A 13,156-nucleotide genomic window follows, 5' to 3' on the forward strand; every position below is an offset into this window, starting at 1 on the left:
GTGGGAGTTGGGCTGAGGTTGTTTTGGTTCCCTCATGCCCCCTTCTCCAGCCACCCACCCTGACTGGCCAGGGGTGGTGAAGCTGGACAAGGGCTCTTTGAGGGCTTGGGACGCTTTCTGGGCAGGTGAGGACATGTCTATTCCCAGTCAGGCTTCCTGGCTGTGGGCTCCCTTCCCCAGCACAGTCCGACACCCCACCCCCCGCCACACCTCAGCTGGCCTTCTGGGGCTGGGCCAAGATACACACTGACAAACCAGCACACAAAAACACCACCCACCACAGTGACACTCACACCCTGTAAAGATATACAAAGCATATACACACAAACATACACCACCCAACTGAAGGCACAGAAACAGACGCGATTTAGTGTGCACGGCAAGGTACACAAGCTCACAATGTCTGTGATGCAGAGCACGCCATGTGCACCCAGCACAGGGTGTATCCACACAGTCACACAGCATGGCTGCTAACATGTGTGTGGCACAACCCAGCCCAGGTACATAGCTCATGAGCACAGATGTGCACAGCAGGAGGTATGAGGCCAGTCTTGCACCGAAGCTGAGGTCTGTCTCCCCATACCGGACCAGCAGCTCAGGGACAGGTTGGGGTAGGGACACAGGGCCATCGGAAGAGGAAGAGGGCAGGCCGGGCCCAGGGTGGCGGTGTGTCGGGGTCAGCTCTGCAACCCCCACTTTTACAGGACTTGGGCTGAGGCATCAGTGCCTGCAACAAGCAGGTTTTTTTGTGGTAAAAAGGTCAGGACCCTCACCTCTAATTACATTGACGTGTCACTACCAATCTCTCCCCTCAGCAGCCACCTCTGCCCAGGTCACCCTCACACTCATGCATGCCATAAGAAACTGGATGAGGCTACTCACTGTCACCATAAAAGCCAATACAAAGGGAAAGAGAGGCTGAGTGTCAGTGCAGGTGCGGAGACACTTTTCAGCAAGGAGTTCTGGGCAGCAGACCACCCTCTGCCAATCACGGTCAGTCAGGAAGGGTAAGTTCATCTCAGTGGCCACACATCAACCCAGCCCTGAGAACACAGCCCTGAGGCCAGCCAGCTTGGGAAGGCCTCCTGGTGAAGGACAAAGGCCCTCCTCTCTGGCGCTCCCTGTTCCTGGCACATCTCATCCATTGCTTCCCATCTCTGGGCACTGCTCTGTGATGCCCACTGCCCTGGCACTGGCATTCAAGGGCCCTAGTTATCTGACCCCATCCAGAGCTTTTTTCTCCAGGCCTTCACCAATGCTGTTTCCTCCACCAAGGGTGCATTCCCAGCCTCCACTTTTGGTGGCCTCTCCATCCATCAAAATCAATGCCACCCCTCCCCTCGCAAGAAACCTCCCCAGTCACTGCGAGGAAAAAAATTCTCATTTAAGTGCTGGAATGAGAGATGAGGACCCATGTGGGGCTCTGCTGGACCCCAGTGTCCTAATCAGCAAAATATGAAGACACGGCCCATCACCCCTGAGAGCAGAAGAGACAGAACAACAAGTGCAGTGATTCCCAAAGTAGGGTTCACAGACCCCTGGGAGTCTCCCAGGCCTTTTCAGGAGTAGATGAGGTCAAAATTATTTTACTAATAATATTAAGACATTATTTGACTTCTTTATTATGTCTAAGCCATACTAGGTGAAAACTGTTGCTGGCTTAGCACAAATCAAACTGTACTAGGAGTCATATTCCGCACATGTATGCAGAATCACATAAAACGCTTCTATAACATGTCAGAGTTGGCCAGACGTGGTGGCTCATGCCTATAATCCCAGCACTTTGGGAGGCCGAGGTGGGTAGATCACGAGGTCAGGAGTTCGAGACCAGCCTGGCCAACATAGTGAAACCCGGTCTCTACTAAAAATACAAAAATTAGCTGGATGTGGTGGCATGCATCTGTAGTCTCAGCTACTTGGGAGGCTGAGGCAGGGGAATCGCCTGAACCCGGGAGGCAGAGGTTGTGGTGAGCCAAGATCCTGCCACTGCACTCCAGCCTGGGCAACAGAGCAGGACTCCTTCTCAAAAAAAAAAAAAAAATATATATATATATATATATAAATATATATACCAAAGTACGTTGGCTGCCTCAAGAAAAGCACTTATGCTATTGTTTGAGTTGCGAGCTGAACTAGCTGGTTTTTTTATGGCACGTCATTTTTACTTGACAGAAAGATTGACAGGCAGTCTCGGATATTTGGCAGTTATTCTCTCACAAATAATGAAGTAAGCCAGTCCCTTCAAGGAAAACAACACACAGTATTTGTTGCCAGTGAAAACAGTCTTTTTTTTGTTTTGTTGTTTTTGTTGTTTGGGGACAGGTCTCACTATGTTACCCAGGCTGGATGCAAACTTCTGGGTTCAAAGGATCTTCTTGCCTCAGCTTCCTGAGTAGCTGGGTCTACAGGTACACACTGCTATGCCAGCTAAAATTCTATTTTTATTTTGCATATTCTGCTTGTGTATAAAATTATATTTTTAAGTGAAATTTAAATTTTGAAAGACAGGTATACAACACCATAATACCATAAGCTTCACAGCTTCCTGGTACATTTCTGATGAAACTGTTGGTGATATCCATCTGGTACATAAAACGCTTCTATAACATGTCAGAGTTGGCCAGACGTGGTGGCTCATGCCTATAATCCCAGCACTTTGGGAGGCTGGGATTATAGCTTCCTGGTACATTTCTGATGAAACTGTTGGTGATTTTTAAATATGGCATAATGAAATGTGCTAATACTTGAGAGATCTTTATAACTCAGTGAACGAATATTTTTTATTTTAAAAAATTATTTATTTATTTGTTCGTTGTTCATTTTTTAGAGACAGGGTCTTGCTATGTTGCCCAGACTAGCTTCGAACTCCTAGACTTAAGCAATCCTCCTGCCTCAGCCTTCCAAGTAGCTGGGACTCCAGGCATTGTGCCCAGAAAAATTTTCTTTTTTTTTTTTCTGAGATGGAGTTTCACACTGTTGCCTGGGCTGGAGTGCAGTGGCGCGATCTCGGCTCATTGCAACCTCTGCCTCTCAGGTTCAAGTGATTCTCCTGCCCCAGCCTTCCGAGTAGCTGGGATTACAGGCACCTGCCACCAAGCCCAGCTAGTTTGTTGTTGTTGTTGTTGTTGTTGTTTTTGTATTTTTAGTAGAGGTGGGGTTTCACCATGTTGGCCAGGCTGGTCTCGAACTCCTGACCTCATGATCTGCCCGCCTCGGCCTCCCAAAGTGCTGGGATTACAGGTGTGAGCCACCGCGCCTGGCCTTCAGAAAAATATTTTAAATGACATGCATGCTGTTATAAAATCAAGTGTGGATAAAAGATCCAATCAAAATGTGAGTTAGACAAGTGGACTTTAATAGTAACAGAATATGAAAAGCTCATTGATATGGTTTCAGGCTCCAGATGATATTAACCTTTAGGAAACTACCACTTGTCAAGTTTTGGTGTAGTATCAAATTATCTGAAAAGGCTAATAAAGCACTACTCACTCTTCCAACTACAAATCTGTGTGAGGCCAGGTTTTCCTCATATACTTTAACCACAACAACAACAAAATTATGTGCCTATCTATAATCACCACCGATTCAAAGTTAAAGTAGATATGAGAATCCAGCCCAGCCCCACGAGGCCTGTTTGCTCTATTAAGCCAGATATTAATGAGATTTGCAAAAATGTAAAAACAGTGCCACTCTTCTTGCTCATTTTGTTTTGTTCTAGAAAATAAGGTTGTTATTTTTCTTTTTTTTTGAGACAGAGTCTCACTCTGTCACCCAGGCTGGAATGCAGTGGTGCAATCTCGGCTCACTGCAACCTCTGCCTCCCAGGTTCAAGCAATTCTCATGCCTCAGTCTCCCGAGTAGCTGGGACTACAGGTGTGTGCCACCACACCCGGCTAATTTTTGTATTTTTAGTATAGACGGGGTTTCACCATGTTGGCCAGGCTGGTCTCAAACTCCTGACTTCAAGTGATCTGCCCACCTCAGCCTCCCAAAGTGCTGGGATTACAGGCATGAGCCACTGAGCCCAGCCAAGGTTGTTATTTTTCATAAAAATATATTATCTATGATAACAGGTAATGGTATTATTACTGTTATTTTAAAATGAATTATTATTGGCCAAGCATAGTGGCTCACATCTGTAAACCCAGCACTTTGGGAGGTCAAGGCAGGAGGATCACTTGAGGTCATGAGTTTGAGACCACCCTGGCCAACATGGTGAAACCTCATCTCTACTAATACAAAAATTAGCCAGGCGTAGTGGTGCATGCCTGTAATCCCAGGAGACCAAGGCATGAGAATCGCTTGAACCCGGGAGACAGGGGTTTCAGTGAGCCAAGATCACACCACTGCACTCCAGCCTGGATGACAGAGTGAGACTCTGTCTTAAAAAAAAAAAAAAAAATTAGCAGGGCATGGTGGTGTGAGCCTATAGTCCTAGCTACTCGGGAGACTGAGGCAGGAGAATCACTTGAACCAGGGAGAAGGAGGTTGCAGTGAGCTGAGATCATGCCATTGCACTCCAGCCTGGGTGACAGAGCAAAACTCCATCTCAAAATAAATAAATAAATAAATAAATAAAATGAATGAATAAATATCTGTTTTTAAATTTTCCCAGTCTGAATTTCTAATATGGTAAATCTTGATGGATATAACCCATGTAAACAAAAGTTCTTTGGGATCCTTAGTAATTATTAAGCATGTAAAGGAGTCCCGGGAACAAAAAGGTTGACAGCCGCTGGTCTAGTGGTTCCAGGGTGGGAAAGACAGGGATAGGCCTGCAGAAAGCCTGGATCAGCAGAGGCAGGCAGGGACCAAAAGGGGCTCCCAGAGAGAGAGTGCCTTTGAAGTCTGGGGTGGGCAGGATGAGGGAGGAGGACTTGGAGCAGGGCGGGGACCACATGACTTCAGGGCAAGGGGTTCTGGCAGAGGCTTCTGGGAGTCCCTAACTTCTCTCTGCTGCCCCTGTAGGGGTTGTATGTAGGGGAAGGCCCCAAACACACAACAGACCACCACACATGTAGAGCTGAAACCCAGCCCTGGAGCTCCCACGCTCCCCAGAAGGCTTCCACCCTGCCCTACCCCAACCCAACCCTCACCCTCACCCACGAAAAGGATTTGGGCCTTAAAATTATCACCACAGCGGTGCAGCAGACAATACAGAGGGGACATTATGCGCTGAGACAGAGAGGCCTCGTTGTTGGCGCAGCAGAGACAGCCAGTGCTCTGTTCTGAGCAGGCTGGGGGCTGCTCGTGTGCTCAAGCAAGACCCCTCACACCCAGAATCACGTCCTCACCCAAATGCACACTCACAGACTCACCCCGGGATTCCCCTCGGGTGCATGCTGTGGCACACAGGAGCCTTTGGATGTCCCCCTCCAGCCTCTGCACTCACCACTACCCGCTCTGGGCCCACACCGCCAGCCCCACACATGCCCATGTACTCTGTGGCACAGGCTTTCCCACCTGGGGAACCCCATGGGGGTGCAAGGGACATGAGGCAGCCACGGGGCCCTGAGGAAGCGCACCCTGCCCGCACTGCCGTGCACCGCCTGGCTGGGATCACAGGGCACTGAAACCAGCAGCCGCCTAGGCTGGGTTAGACGTGCCTGGACCCACAGAGGGACACAAAGGCGGCGTTGTTGCTTTGCCAAACACTCCCAGCTCTGAAGTGGGAGGGAGGGACCTGGGCAACTGGTGCCCCTACCCCCAGCTCCTGGGCTGGCCCCGGAGCAAGACTGGACTTTAACCTCTTAGGCCACTACCAGTGCTTGGGCCAGAGGGCAAGTGGGGAGAAACTCAGGCCCCAGGATAAAACCTGCCGGAAGAAGGCTCCCAAGCCCAGATCTTGAACTCTACCGGGGTCTTATTTCTCCTGAGTCAGGATCTCTCTCCCTCCCAACATTTGCACAGCTTGTTCCCTCTGCCTGGGAACTCCCTCCCCTCCCCTTCTCTGGAGAACTTTTCATTTCCCTTTAGGACATTGTTCAGAGAGCACCTCCCCCAAGAAGCCCTCCTGATCCCTGGGCTGAGCCAGTTGCTCCACTGTGCTGCCCCACCAAACAGGGAGCTCCAGATGCTCACAGGGGGGTCCCCAGCACCACACCACCCTGCCCAGCCTGGGGTGGGCTCACAGGGAGCCACAGCACCATCAGAGGAAGGGGTAAGTGGGCAAGGCTGGGCCATGGACTCAGTCACATCTCAGGTTGAGGCCTGAGCAACCCCAAGACCACGCTGAGGCAGCGGAGGGAAGGGGGCAGAGTTACCAGGCCAAGTCTTAGACCAGGAGAGTCACCAGCCACCCCATCCAGTGACACGGAAGGACACAGGGGAGTTCCCTGGAGAAGCCTGCCATCGAACATGCAGGCCTTCGTCCTCTTTGCCTGGGACCTGCTTTCTCACCCATTGCCAAGTCCGACTTATCCAAGTGGTAGCTGTTTTTATTGATTGATTGATTGATTGATTGAGACAGAGTCTCGCTCCGTCACCCAGACTGGAGTGCAGTGGCGCAACCTCAGCTCACTGCAACCTCCACCTCCCAGGTTCAAGTGATTCTCCTGCCTCAGCCTCCTGAATAGCTGAGATTACAGGCATGCGCCATCACGGCCAGCTAATTTTTGTATTTTTAGTAGAGACAGAGTTTCACCATGTTGGCCAGGCTGGTCTCGAACTCCTGACCTCAAGTGATCCACCTGCCTTGGCCTCCCAAAGTGCTGGGATTACAAGTGTGAGCCACTGTGCCTGGCCGGTAGCTGTTTTTATATTTTATTTAATTAACACTTACAGAGCATTTACTGTGTGCCAGGCACTGTTCTAGTGGATTTACATGTACATATTAACTCACTGAATCCTCACAACAACGTTTGAAATAGTACTATTATGATGCCCATTAAAAAAAATTTTTTTTAGCCGGGTGCGGTGGCTCACGCCTGTAATCCCAGCACTTTGGGAGGCTGAGGTGGGTGGATCACCTGAGATCAGGAGTTAGAGACCACCCTGACCAACATGGAGAAACCCCATCTCTACTAAAAATACAAAAATTAGCCAGGTGTGGTGGCCCATGCCTGTAATCCCAGCTACTCGGGAGGCTGAGGCAGGAGAATCAATTTAATCCAGGAGGTGGAGGTTGTGGTCAGCCAAGATCGCGCCACTGCACTCCAGCTTGGGAGACAGAGTGAGACTCCGTCTCAAAAAAAAAAATAATAAAAATAAAAATAAATTTTAATTTTAATTGTGAGAGGGAGGTCTCCCTATGTTGCCCAGACTAGTCTCGAACTCCTGGCCTCAAGCAATCCTCCTGTCTCGCCTTCCCAAAATGCTGAGATTAGAGGTGTGAGCCATTGTATCCGGCCTTATTATGCCCATTTTAAAGATGAGGAAAGTCAAGCACAGCAAGGTTAAATAACTCTTCCAAGGTCACAGGGCTATCGTTGGAACCCAGCAAGTCATTTCTTTCAGGCAGCCTTCCCCAGCCTCTCAAACCAGATCAGGAGCCTTTGTTGTGAGCATCCCCAGTCCTAAATCCATCAGGTGTCACTGGTTTGGCTTCCTTCTTCTGATGGTGACCCGCTTGAGGGTTCCCATAGGGATATATTTTTTCTGGGTCCCAGGAGTACAGCCTCTAGCACAACACCTGGCTCATGGGTTATTGACCGAATAACCAAAAGCATAAGAAGGATGGCTGGACTCCCACTGCTCAAGGTGGGAGGGGATAGGGGGTGCCCAGAAAGGCCTAAGGAGCTCTCTCCCCTCCCCACACCACACACCATCTGCTCTGCCACTTGCTGCAAGGCCTCTGCTGTCCCTGGGTACCTGGGGCTGTGGGAAGCTGGGGAGGCAGAAAAGGAGGGACTACCAGGTCCACAGGGATACGTGAAGGCCCAGCTGCTCCCAGGTCTCCATGTCCCTCCAGGCAAAGGGTCTCTTAAAATTCTCAGGCACCATGAACCAAAAAGAGAGGGTCGTTTTCGGGTCTGCGGCACCATTGTTCTCTTCTTATACCCAAATTTCCAGCCAACTGGTTAGTTTTTCTAGCTTCCATCTAAGGTTTCCAAACTGCTGCTCAGACCCCAGCCAGTGGAGAGATGTGGATGGAGAGGGGCAGCTGCACTCGGTGGACCAGCCAGACTGCCAGGCCCTCACACTTCAGTGTTGTCCTCTGGGCAGAGCTCCTTCCTCTAGAAGCTCTGCTTCCATTGGCTGTGGCCCCAACAGGAAACACAACCAAGCTCCAGCCTCTCATTGACTGTCTCGCCACTTCTAAAGTGGTCAATATCCACACCCGGAAAAATAGCCCCAGGATAGGCCCCCCTGGCACTTCAGTCCAGTCTTCCCAGCCCTGAAATTGGGCTGAGTACCCTACAAAATGGGCAGAAAAATGTTGCAAATATTTTTTATTTATTTATTTTGTCACTTTGTCATCTAGGCTGGAGTGCAGTGGCACGATCATGGCTCACTGCAGCCTCAACCTCCCAGGCTCAAGTGATTTGTCTCAGCCTCTGGAGTAGCTGGGACCACAGGCCTGCATCACCAGGCCCAGCTAATTTATTTTATTTTTTTTATTTTATTCTTTATTTATTTATTTTTTTGGAGATGGAGTCTCTCTGTGTTGCCCAGGCTGGAGTGCAGTGGCGTGATCTCGGCTCACTAAAATCTCCGCCTCCCAGGTTCAAGCGATTCTCCTGCCTCAGCCTCCCGAGTAGCTGGGATTACAGGCACACACCACCATGCTTGGCTAATTTTTTGTATTTTTAGTAGAGAATTTCACCATATTAGCCAGGATGGGTCTCAATCTGACTTCGTGATCTGCCCCTCTCGGCCTCCCAAAGTGCTGGGATTACAGACATGAGCCATGGTGTCCAGCCAGGTTGCAATCTTTAGGAGGAGTCCCTGTCTCATCTCCTACTTCAAGGTGTATATTTCCTGGCCCACCCAAGGATTAGCTCATCTGTTAATGGTACTCAAACCTGGTGTCGTCTGTGAAGGTGACTGAGGACAACACCTCCGTGAAAGGAGCTGAGGTCTTCCCAACCCTCATGGAGGGTGTGTGTGTGTGTGTGTGTGTATATGTGTGCATGTGCGTGTGCATGCGCATGTGTGTGGCTGGACAGAGGCAGCTCCCAAATTCCTATTCAGTAAGGACTTCAGGTAGCAGTCTGTTTGAAAGGGAGCTGAGGGCCTTGCTTGAAGCTATGTGTATAACCGCTGTTTGTACTTAAATAATAGGTTATACAGATCAATAAAAACAGCAACGTTTTCTAAAAGTGCTTCATATAAAATGAGGAAAATGCCAGTTGCCCATATAAAACAATTAATTACTGAGCTGGGTGCAGTGTCACGGACTGTAGTCCCAGCTATTTGGGAGGTTGAGGTGGGAAGATCTCTTGAGCTTAGGAGTTGAAGGTCAGCCTGGGCAACACAGCAAGACCCCATTTCAAAACAAAAAATTAATTATTGTTATTATGATGATAATAGATTTCATGAACACCAAGGACCTTCAAGTCATTTCCCTTTCCCCCACCTGGGTGCAAGGGCTGCCTGGACTGAATGAGGCCACATCTTGGAAATGTAAATCAACCTCGACTTCAACTAAAAAAATATACTCCAAGCCACAAAGCCCTGGACTGGGCCCTGTGGGGAAGAGAGATGTGATGAACCCTTAGATCTGCCTGCTCAGGTTGAATACCCACTAACTATGTTGGACACCTTTCACCATCCTTTAGGACCACCCTACAAGGGAGCAGTCAACTTCTTGCTCATTGTTTTTCTTTAAAGATTGGGTCGGCCGGGCATGGTGGCTCACGCCTGTAATCCTAGCACTTTGGGAGGCTGAGGCAGGCAGATCACCTGAGGTCAGGAGCTTGAGACCAGCCTAACATGGTGAAACTCTGTCTCTACTAAAAATACAAAAATTAGCAGGACAGATTAGTGGGTGCCTGTAATCCCAGCTACCCAGGAGGCTGAGGCAGGAGAATCACTTGAACCCAGGAGGCAGAGGTTGCAGTGAGCTGAGATCAGGCCATTGCACTCCAACCTGGGCGACAGAGCGAGATTCCGTCTAAAAAAAAAGGGCGGGGGGGGGGGTCTTGCGGCTGGGCGTGGTGGCTGACACCTGTAACCCCAGCACTTTGGGAGGCCAAGGATGGTGAATCACCTGAGGTCAGGAGTTCAAGACCAGCCTGACCAACATGGTGAAACCCCATCTCTACTAAAAATACAAAAACTAACTGGGTGTGGTGGTGTGTGCCTGTAATCCCAGCTACTCAGGAGGCTGAGGTAGGAGAATTGCTTGAACATGGGGGGCGGAGGTTGTAGAGAGCTGAGATCACGCCATTGCACTCCAGCCTGGGTGACAGAACGAGACTCTTGTCTCAAAAGAAAAATAAGATGGGGCCTTGCTTTGTCACCCAGGCTGTAGTGTAGTGGCACAATCATGGCTCACTGCAGCCTTGACCTCCCTGGCTCAAGTTATCCTCCCAACTCAGCCTCCAGAGTAGCTGGGAATACATGCCACTATGCCTGGCTAATTTCTTAATTTTTTTACAGTCAGGGTCTTGCCATGTTGCCCAGGCTGGTCTCGAACTCCTGGGCTCCCAAATTGTTGGGATTACAGGCGTGAATCACCACACCCAGCCTAAAAGACTTGCTTTTGTCACCCAGGCTAGAGGGCAATGCACTACAGCCTTAAAGTCCTAGGCTCAAGCCATCCTGCCATCTCAGCCTCCTGAGTTATGCTGAGCATTTTAAATTCATCATCTATTTGCTCCCCACTACAGCCCCATTTTATTAACAAAAAACAAAGAAACAAAAACTCTGAGGCTTATAAGGTTTGTTGCCCTCCCAAGATCACAGAGCCAATATGTAATACAAATAAGATTTAAACCCAGGTCCCAGGCCAGGCACGGTGGCTCATGCCTGTAATCCCAGGATTTTGGGAGGCCAAGGCGGAAGGATCACTTGAGCCTGGGAGTTCGAGACCAGCCTGGGCAACATACGGAGGTTCTGTCTCTACAAAAAATATAAAAATTAGCCAGGCGCAGTGGCTCATGCCTGTAATCTCAACAGTTTGGGAGGCCGAGGCGGGTGGATCACGAGGTCACGAGATCGAGACCATCCTGGCTAACACAGTGAAACCCTGTCTCTACTAAAAATACAAAAAATTAGCCAGGCTTGCTTGCAGGCACCTGTAGTCCCAGCTGCTTGGGAGGCTGAGGCAGGAGAATGGCGTGAATCCAGAAGGCGGGGCTTGCAGTGAGCCAAGATGGCACCATGCACTGCAGCCTGGGCGACAGAGCAAGACTCCATCTCAAAAAAAAAAAAAAAAAAAAAAAATTAGGCTGGGTGCAGTGACTCACACCTGTAATCCCAGCACTTTGGGAGGCCGAGGCGGGTGGATCACGAGGTCAGGAGTTCAAGAGCATCCTGGCTAACACCGTGAAACCCCTACTAAAAATACAAAAAAATTAGCCAGGCGTGGTGGCGGGCGCCTGTAGTCCCTGCTACTCGGGAGGCTGAGACAGGAGAATGGCGTGAACCCGGGAGGTGGAGCTTGCAGTGGGCCGAGATTGCACCACTGCACTCCAGCCTGGGCGACGGAGCGAGGCTCCGTCTCAAAAAAGAAAAAAAAAAAATTAGCTGAGCATGGTGGCACACACCGGTAGTCCCTGCTACTCAGAAGGCTGAGGTGGGAGGCACTTGAGCGTGGGAGATTGAGGTTGCAGTGAGCCAAGATCCTGCCACTGCACTCCACCCTGGGCAACAGAGTGAAACTTTGTCTCTTAAAAAAAAAAAAAGGGGGCTGTGGCTCACACTATAATCCCAGCACTTTGGGAGGCCGAGGTGGCCGGATCACCTGAAGTCAGGAGTTCGAGACCAGCCTGGCCAACATGGTGAAACCTTATCTATACTAAAAATACAAAAAATTAGCCGGGTGTGGTGGCATGCACCTGTAATCCCAGGTACTCAGGAGGCTGAGACAAGAGAATCGCTTGAACCCAGGAGGCAGAGGTTGCAGTGAGCTGAGATCACGCCACTGCGCTCCAGCCTGGGCAACAAGGGCGAAACTCCATCTCTAAAAAAAAGGCTAGGCACGGTGGCTCATGCCTTTAATCCCAGCACTTTGGGAGGCCCAGGTAGATGGATCACGAGGTCAGGAGTTTGAGACCAGCCTGACCAACATGATGAAACCCCGTCTCTACTAAAAATACAAAAATTACTCAGGCATAGTAGTGTGCGCCTGTAATCCCAGCTACTCGGGAGGCAGAGGCGGGAGAATCGCTTGAACCTGGGGGGGGCAGAGGTTGCAGGGAGCCGAGATTACCCCACTGCACTCCAGCCTGGGTGACAAGAACAAAACTCTATCTCAAAAAAAAAAAAGACTTAGACCTAAATACCAGTCTGTCACACCTCCAATCCTTGGGCACACAAAATGTGTGTGATAAGGGGCCAGAGAGCCTCACAAATAGAATTGTGGGGGCATAAGAGATAAAAGGCACCCCCTTGCTTATGTGAGGAGGCAAGGGGACTCCATCCAGGTGGAGGGAACAGCACAGGCAAAGAAAGGTTCTCAAGTGGGAACCTGTGTAGCGTTTAGGGAGATGGAAGTGGCTGTTTGTTCAGTCTGTGGAGCACAGAATGGTGGGAAAGTGGGTCCTGAGCAGATAAGAGCAAGGCTGCGACTCCAGGGAAGGCAGTGGACTTAATTCTATCAGCAGTGGCAACTAATGGCTCAGCGAATCTGAATCCTGGCTTTGTCACCAACCAGCTGAGGTACCTTGGCAAAAATCTCTTCTCTCCAAGCCTCAGTTTCCTCATTTGTAAAATGGAAATAATAATGGTATCCGCCTAGTAGGGTTGTTGTAGGGATTCACAAAAAGGCTCTATGCCCAGACTAAGGTAATCACTCAAGAACTGAGAACTGTTGTTACTGAGCAATGGGGAGCTGCTGAGGGCTCCTGACAGACAGGGACACAAGCAAAGCTGGGCTGGGAAAGGGCTGACCCAGCTGCTCACCTTCACCACAAAGAAGCCTGGGACCCAAGAAGAGTGGAGGGAGATCCTGGGTCTGGGCCAGCTGCCTCATTTAAGGTTTCTTTGACATCTCCTGTTTTATTTTTTATTTATTTATTTATTTATTTGAGACAGGGTCTTGCTCTGTCAC

Source organism: Symphalangus syndactylus, chromosome 7 (genome assembly GCF_028878055.3).
Source record: "Symphalangus syndactylus isolate Jambi chromosome 7, NHGRI_mSymSyn1-v2.1_pri, whole genome shotgun sequence".
In the NCBI taxonomy this organism is placed as follows: domain Eukaryota; kingdom Metazoa; phylum Chordata; class Mammalia; order Primates; family Hylobatidae; genus Symphalangus; species Symphalangus syndactylus.